Source organism: Cupressus sempervirens, chromosome 10 (assembly GCF_028749045.1).
Source record: "Cupressus sempervirens isolate cs-2001-9-10 chromosome 10, ASM2874904v1, whole genome shotgun sequence".
NCBI lineage: Eukaryota > Viridiplantae > Streptophyta > Pinopsida > Cupressales > Cupressaceae > Cupressus > Cupressus sempervirens.
In genome coordinates, this window is record NC_143127.1 from 499,536,021 (window position 1) to 499,544,562 (window position 8,542).

The following is an 8,542-nucleotide window of genomic DNA, read 5'->3' on the forward strand; positions in this document are numbered from 1 at the left end:
TCTATCTTGTTTATCCACATTGATAGTAACAGGTATATGGGACCATCAATTGCTCCAATACAATCCTATAATAACCACTAGGATGTTCAAATGTGGAACAATGTGGTAAAATGTAAAGCAAAAAAATTGTGGCACTAGGAAATTTACCTTGAAATACGGATCAAAATGATATTTCCCAGCAATCTCTACAGGAGTGTTAGAACCAGGGGGTACTGGATAATCAACATGGAGAGTTAAAATACCCTTCACGACCTTGTGGAAGTATCGATTAAGTGTTTCTCCTGAGTGACCAAAGTTGTGAGCTATCTTACGATTCCTTAAATTGTGACCAAGGGTATAGAGTAACATCTTTAGTCATTCCTCTATCGTTATGTTTAGCATATCTTGACTGCTTCCTTTTTTCCTTAAAATATTGGCTAGTTTAAAGAAAGATTCTCTACTCATACGAATTTGGTCATGATAATCTATCTCATTGGAATGGATAATTCACTTATAAAAAGGAATTTCATTTCTTTGGCACTTACACCTCCCTCTTCTACCTTCTTGTGCAAATGTTGCTATGTATGCCACACGGTAGGCAAGAATAGCACCAAGAACACGACTAATTTTGGTCTTCCTAACAACGACTGCTTGGATTCTTATATCTTTAATAGGAGCTATCAAGAACCTAAAAATAAGTAACACATAAATATCATAGCCATCAATAGAAGACAAAGGACTCACTTTGACAATAAAATAACAGAGATCTTCTTGAATGTCCAAAACAACAAAAGAAGGAATACTCTAATAGACTCTTTGATTACAACTCTAGGAATAAAGAGAATAATGGAAGCAAAGATTTATTGCTATCAATCTCATTCCATATCATTAAATAGTTCTTATCATCAAGAAAAATATTTGAATGCTGGTGAAAATTTTGAAGGGCACAACAAGCATAAATGACATTAGAATCTTTTCTCTAATGTCCAGTATTGCTTATGTAACATCATGTGTAATAGTGCTATAACTAAAGAAGATGTTGAAAGACAAATAAGTGCTAAAATTTAAGGTGGCACAATATCACTATTGCTGATACATTCTTCATTTCATGTGCCTAGATTAGAATTGGGGTCAACATGCTTGATTAAAATTGGCATTGTAGAAAACAAATTGCCATCTGGTCTATATGAGTTGTCATGTTTTAATGGAAATTTTGTAAGAGTACTTCTAGGAATAGTAATTTGGAAAGAAGAATTCAAATAATAGTCAATGTATAGAGGGTTTCATGTGAATCTCAATGCGAACCAAGGTTTATATGTCATGAAATAAATAAGCACTTGGTTTGTCCTTGAAGGTTAACAACAATGGGTGTACATCTTATTTCATAGCCATCTACCTATTCTTTCCCCTTATTAGATTGTTGATTGCTTTACCAATTACTACAAAGAAGAATTAGAATGGCATCATTGGGGACCATTGTACATTATAGCTAAAGGAACTCCAGTCCATCCTTGCAAATATAACTGGACCTAAATATGCAACTTGAAGTTCACTTGTAAAAGATGTAAGGTGAAAGAAAAAACTTCTTAATAGGTTGTTCCTAGAGAAATAGAGTAATGCTATGACATCATGGGATTGAACTTGTTTGTGTCACAAAATAGCATGGCGTAAAGTTGAATCATTGTGCATTGATAGTGTAATACTATTTATCCATAAAGAAATTTTACTATTGTAGACGCTTAAAATCATCCCAAACACTATATATATATATATATATATATATATATATATATATATATATATAAAATTTCCCTTGGCACTATAATTGATTATATTTCAATTAATTATAAATGTCATGTTCCTTTACTTATTTAATTAAATAGGTTCACTTCCCTAATGTATTTGAATTCAATTTAAATACTTCCCCCTAATGTATTAAATTCATTTAATACAGAGTGCAATATAAATCCCTTTTTAAATAAATTTCAATTTATTTAATTCTCCCCACTTTATTAAATTCTCTAATCATGTGATTGAATTAAATCCTAATCCCACCTAAAATCTAGCTTACCACCCACCACTCTCATCCTTCTAAGCCTATCCACCTGCTAAACCCACTTTATTAATCCCAAGCTCCCTTTTAAACACCTTTTAACCCTTAAGTGGTTGCTTAAACATGTGAGTAACTCAATCCCTAGGAGCCCCTCTTTCATTAAATTCTCAAAAAGGACTCCTACATTCTTGTCCCTCACTCCTTTCCCCAAGGTTGCTCACACGTGTGAGAAAATATTGACCCACCCAAATCACAAAGGCTCCTTTTGAATTTTATATGGCTTGTCCTTTAGCCCATGTGTCTCCCTTTTGGCACCTATGTGGATGCCACATAGATGCCACCTCCTCAAGGTCTCCCTCAATCCTATAAACAGAGCCCTTGTCTCAAGCATTTTTCATCTCCTTCCATTGCATTGTTACAATGCTAGTATAGTGCCAAAGCTTTTGAGAGATTTTCATACATTGAGCTAACTTTGGTAGTTGATTTAGATTCATTTCTTTGGATTGGCACTAGTATATTATTGGTTAAATTTTGACCTAAATTTTTGACCAACATATGAAGAGACTTGTTCAATACTTTTTTTTTCTATTTTTATGCCTGAGTTGGTCAAAATTTTGACCAACTTTGGGTTTCCCAATTTGGTCAAAATTATGACCAACTCGGGTTCAAATAATGAAATAGCAAAAAGTTTGTTTGTTTGTTATTTCATCTCAGTGGTGCTATTGGAGCTAAGGATTGCGAAAGCTATTAAAGCTGAGGATTTTAGGATTGTGGGAGCTATGGAGCTAAGGATTTTGGGCATATCTTGTGGGAGGTATGTGGTCAATTGGATAGGATTCATGCTTCCAGCAGATACCATATATGCGACATCTTGATTTATTATTTTTTGACTTGCCTATGTAGTGCCCTCGACATCAAAACTGCATCTTTCTTCCAAACACAACTTTTATGGCAATTGTGAATTTGATGGCAATGTGCTAGGGAAAGGGCCAAGCTGTACGTACAAGAATATCCCAGTGAAAGTAGCAAACAAAGGGTTCCACAAGCAAGCCATTCTTATTGGGATCTTCATTAAGGAGCATAAACCCCTAATGAAGCAAATATCTCTCCCCACAGGTAATCCACCTATGACAAGCCATGAGAAGGGATCTCCTAATGAACGATAGGCCTGACTGGGGAGTTCTTCTAGTTGGTGTTCATTAGTCCAAGAGCACCTGGTTGATTTCCCAACAAAAGAGCTGTTTACCAAAAGAAAAATCTTTGTAAGAGGTATGCAACTCAAAATTGAAAGAATAGAAAGTGATATTATTTTTTCCTATTCTCGTTATCCTATGAAGAAATGTTATTTAAATGATCCAAATTCTCATATATTTATATGACAGTCAAATTTGAGATGGAATTTTTCGATAATGAAGGGACCTCTTAGATAAAGAATAGGGAGTCTTTTTAAAGAATCAATTATTTATTTCCAACTAATTTTTTCAAACAAAAAACAGAAAGTGAACATGCAATGACCCATAGGGAAGAAAAAAGGGAAGATGATCAATGCATCATTCTATATAATCAATAGCTATAACCAACAAAAAATGGGATAATAGATAACAAATAGTCTAAAGATTCAATGAAATGACGACATAATACTCAAGGAAATATAACTTTAATCCTAAGTTTTCCCATTCTCATGCTTGCAAGAAATCTAAGTTGTGTTGTGAGCTAGGAAAGGCCCCAACTTTGGGAAGAAAAGTAGCTAACCAAAATAAGCTACATAGAATGCTAGAGTGTTTCATGGATTATATTTGTACTTCATTACTTATTAGAGAGCCACAACTCTTTGCAAATCACATACAATAACATTTATGTTTTTATTATAACAAACTCTATACATACTATACATAATGGCACACATGTCTAACAAGAGACACAAAATCTCTCTTCCTATCCAGAAAATGCAAGGGTTCTTGCATCCCATTTCACTGCATAACTTTACACTATATTCGTAGAATTTTCTCAGCTATTTCCATCAAGTTGATGCTAGTTGAGGAGCAACCTATACATCCTTGTCGCTAACTAGGATCTCTGTAAACTTAGATAAGATGGCCCTGAACTCATCCCTTGAAAGTGTCTCTTTTTCTAATAATATCTCCACAATCTTATCCATTTTTGTTCGGTTACTCCTGATGTGGCTCTTAGCCATCTCATATGCATTATTTGAAATGCCTCTCACCGCTCTATCAATGTCTTCCGCTAGCTTATTTGTAATGGAATTCCTTGCCATCACACATAAAACAATATCACCACTTTGGACTATAGGGTCCAATAGAGCCCATGGAACAATTTTAGACATTCCAAACCTCGTAACCATCTACAAGTTACAAAAAAAATACTAAGTTTCCCATTTGACGCCTTACTTATAGAAATTTTCAAATAGCAAGGCTAAAATTAGAGTTGACCTATGTTACCATAAATGAGAAACGAGAAACAAAATCCTAATGACAATGCTATGAGAAATGAAATATTTAGAAGTTGTGTATATACATACATACATATAGATAGATAGATATAATTTCATAATACATAGATAGATAAATAGATAGAATTTCATATTTTAAAGAACTCGGTTCTAGAATTAATGATTAATAGAATTCAACTCCATATTTTATGTGCATTTGGGAATGCTTTACAATCTCCACTTAGAGATAAATACTTGTTTTTCCATTTGTGTTACCTACTGCAAGTCATTGGCTACACCTGATGTGACCTTAGGTTCACTAAATATGACTTCTTTTGCAACTCTACTACCAAGAGCCCCCACAATCTGAGAAAAGACTTTCTACTTGGTAATAAGACTCAGGTCATCTCCAGGCAAAAACCATGTAAGGCCATGTGCTTTCCCTTGAGTTACAAGAGTGAATTTTTGTCAGGGGTCATCGTGTTGACCTTGTAACAATTACCAAAACAAGATTTAGTTGCCTCTAAAACACACACTGATATCATATATTATTGCAAATCAAACATCCAACTTGTGGTCCATACATAAGTGAAGGGTCTACATAAAGGCATACAATAAAGTACCAATAGATGTTTAATTTTGTGTACTTACACACAAATTGCATGTCCAACTTCATGGTAAGCCACCAAACTCTTACTCTTTCCATTAGTCATTATGGTGCCTTCTATACTAGCCACAATCCTTTCTATTGCATCATTTATTTCCTTACTTGATATGTATTGTTTGCCTCATCTTCTAGCAAGAATCGTTGCTTCATTCAAGAGGTTTGCAAGATCAACACCACTAAACCCAGGTAAGACATCTTTGCCCAGCTTCTTGTTGCTTGCATGAACCTTAAGAATGGCTTTGCAACCATTTATATCAAGAACATCAACAATGACTTGCAAGTGATAGATAGATGATTTTTAGCATTAGCATCATCGTCTTTAGCTTCTCAACTATTTTGATAGTACTGAATGACGTTGGAATAGTTGCATTTTTAAAGTAATCCTATCTTTCTATAAAATGATTGTCTGGATAGAAGAATCTTAATTCCTCATTTTGTTGAAGAGTTATTTATTGAGATCTAAATTCAAATCCACTCATCTAAAAAGATGTGGAAATTGGCGAATGCAACAATAAAGGAATGTAAAAGGCTTGTCCTATTTTCTAAAACAACTTGTCCCTCATTAAACATACGTTAATATCATGTTCATGATGGGTCATTAAGTGTGATCTAAACATCAATAGAACATGCATAACTAATTCTAGCAAAATTAAATTTAATTATAGAATATATGAACTGTGAATTTTCCCCCATTGATGATACATGGGAATAACTCGAGGAGTTATATTGTGTCTTGACAGTGATGGATTAGAACTCTCCTCTATAGCCATTCTAATTGAGTGTGATCTAAACATCAATAAAACATGCATAACTAATTCTAGTGAAATTAAATTTAAGTATAGAATACATGAACTGTGAATTTTCCCCCATTGATGATACATGAGAATAACTCAAGGAGTTATATTGTGTCTTGACAGTGATGGCTCAGAAATATCCTCTATAGCCATTCTAACAATATTAGGGGCATTTTCATAGAGTAGCTTATAGGAAGGATCTCCAACTCCTTGGGCTTTAAACTAATTTTTTAATTGCAATGGTGTCCACCATATATCTCTTGCAACCTTTAAGAGGAATAATCCTAAACCAGCTGAAGCTAGAGCTACAACCCAAAAAATCCATTCCATGATCTTAACTGAGAAGTTTTTTCTTAATGAAACTCAACACTCTAAGTTTTTTGTTTACTTCAATTTAATGTTTACCATCACGAATCAAATTGAAATGAAGTATCAGACAATACATGCATGTCCCAATGATCACATTCTATATCATAAAAAACATGAATTTGCAATAGAATGCCCTAATTATCATATTAGTAGATATTGATCATAATAAGTAATAATAAAGGTGCCTCATAAACTTCTTCGGTACATTCCCATTATTCCATGTCTTGAATGATTATTTAGGTGCACTAGCTTGGCACAATTTATGGATTACCATGCATGTAATAGAAGTCAAGATGACATTATTTGAATGCTTGCAGATGGTTCTACATTTAAAGACATAGAAAAAACATGGCCTCACTTTAAAGAAGAACCTCATAATCTCAAGCTTTCATTTGTAGCGGACAATGCGAATCCATTTGGGGATATGATATCTATTTACTCAACGTGGCCTTTTTTTAATTAACAATAACATTCCTCCTTGGATGTCCATAAAGAGGGAGCACATAATGTTGTCAATGATTGTACCAAGTACTTTTTAATTTAATATTTATCTAAATTAATTTATAAATAGTGCATCAAAATGGTTGTAATAATTATGTAATGTTTATGTTCATTCAATTACTAGGTAAGTACCAAGTTAAAGATATGGACATGTTTATTGTAGGTGCACTAGCTTGGCACAATTTATGGATTACCATGCATGCAATAGAAGTCAAGATGACATTATGTGAATGCTTGCAGATGGTTCTACATTTAAAGACATAGAAAAAACATGGCCACATTTTAAAGAAGAACCTCATAATCTCAAGCTTTCATTGGTAGTGGACAATACCAATCCAATCCATTTGGAGATATGAGATCTATTTACTCAACGTGGCCTTTTTTTAATTAACAATAACATTCCTCCTTGGATGTCCATAAAGAAGGAGCACATAATGTTGTCAATGATTGTACTAGGTACTTTTTAATTTAATATTTATCTAAATTAATTTATAAATAGTGCATCAAAATGGTTGCAATAATTATGCAATGTTTATGTTCATTCAATTACTAGGTAAGTACCAAGTTAAAGATATGGACATGTTTATTGAACCCCTTATTGACATGTTGTTGAAGTTATGGAATGGGGTCACTATGTATGACATCTCCAAACCAATAGGACAAAGACAATTTCAATTCCATGCAATGCTTGTATGGACAATACATGATGCCCTTGGGCTAACTCATTTTTGCAGTATGTTATATTGTTAAGGTCACATATTTTTGGTCTGTCATAGTGCTTACACATTATTGTTTATTTTTTTATATTTAAGTTGTGAATGATAATTGTACATGATCCAATTGTACATGATCTTTTAGGTCTTCAGACAAAAGGAAAATTGACATGTCTAGTTTGTGATCCGAAGATGAAATCTTGTCATTCAAGAAGTTTAGGAAAGTAGGTGTTCAATGAGTCTAGGCACTTTCTCCACAATAATCACAAGTACCAAATTACTAAAAACCATTTTTTTAATGGGAAAGAAGAGACAACATCAAGGTCGTGAAGAACGATACCTCATCCATGGAAGTTGGAATACGATCAACTAAATTGTCAAGGTAATGTCTAGTTTGTGGTCCAAAGTTTGAAATTTATATTTTGATATTGTCTTTTATTTAGTAATGATGTAATTGATGCTCGTGAAGGTTGTCAAGGAATTAATGACCAATTTCCTAGAGGGATAAAAAGTTATCCTACTTAATTTAGTAGGTTACACTAGTAAATTTGGACCTATTTTTTGACACAATTCTGGTCAAAATTTTAATAGTTAAATGTTGAAAGTCAACATCACTAGAATTGTGTCGAAAGTTTAACGCATTCCACAGCCAATAATGTATCGATGGGAAGATCCATCAAAAATCATCCCCATCTATGTCACATATCAATGCCAAACAATTAATTCAAAATGTCGAACTATTGATGCCAGTTAGAGATGATTCGATCAGTATGTTATACCATCGACAACAAACCCTATTGAACTATCAATGCTAGCCAAAGATGATTCAAGGATTTTGTTATACCATTGAAAACAAATTGCATCAAAATTTTGACAATAGCTAGAGTTTTCAAAATAAAATATAAAAAATCCTCATTGTATATTAGGCTAATAACAAGCTAAGAAGAATGATCAGAAAAAGCTCAAAACGATTGATTTGGCTAAGATTAAAAAAAAAGCTAATAACAAGCTAAGAAG

At 33.3% G+C, this 8,542-nt stretch overlaps 1 pseudogene; it reads right to left on the reverse strand.

Moving 5' to 3' along the window:
• Nucleotides 1–4,052: 4,052 nt before the first annotated feature.
• On the reverse strand, nucleotides 4,053–5,918 carry LOC149534847 (ATP-dependent zinc metalloprotease FTSH 2, chloroplastic-like; annotated as a pseudogene).
• Nucleotides 5,919–8,542: the final 2,624 nt, after the last annotated feature.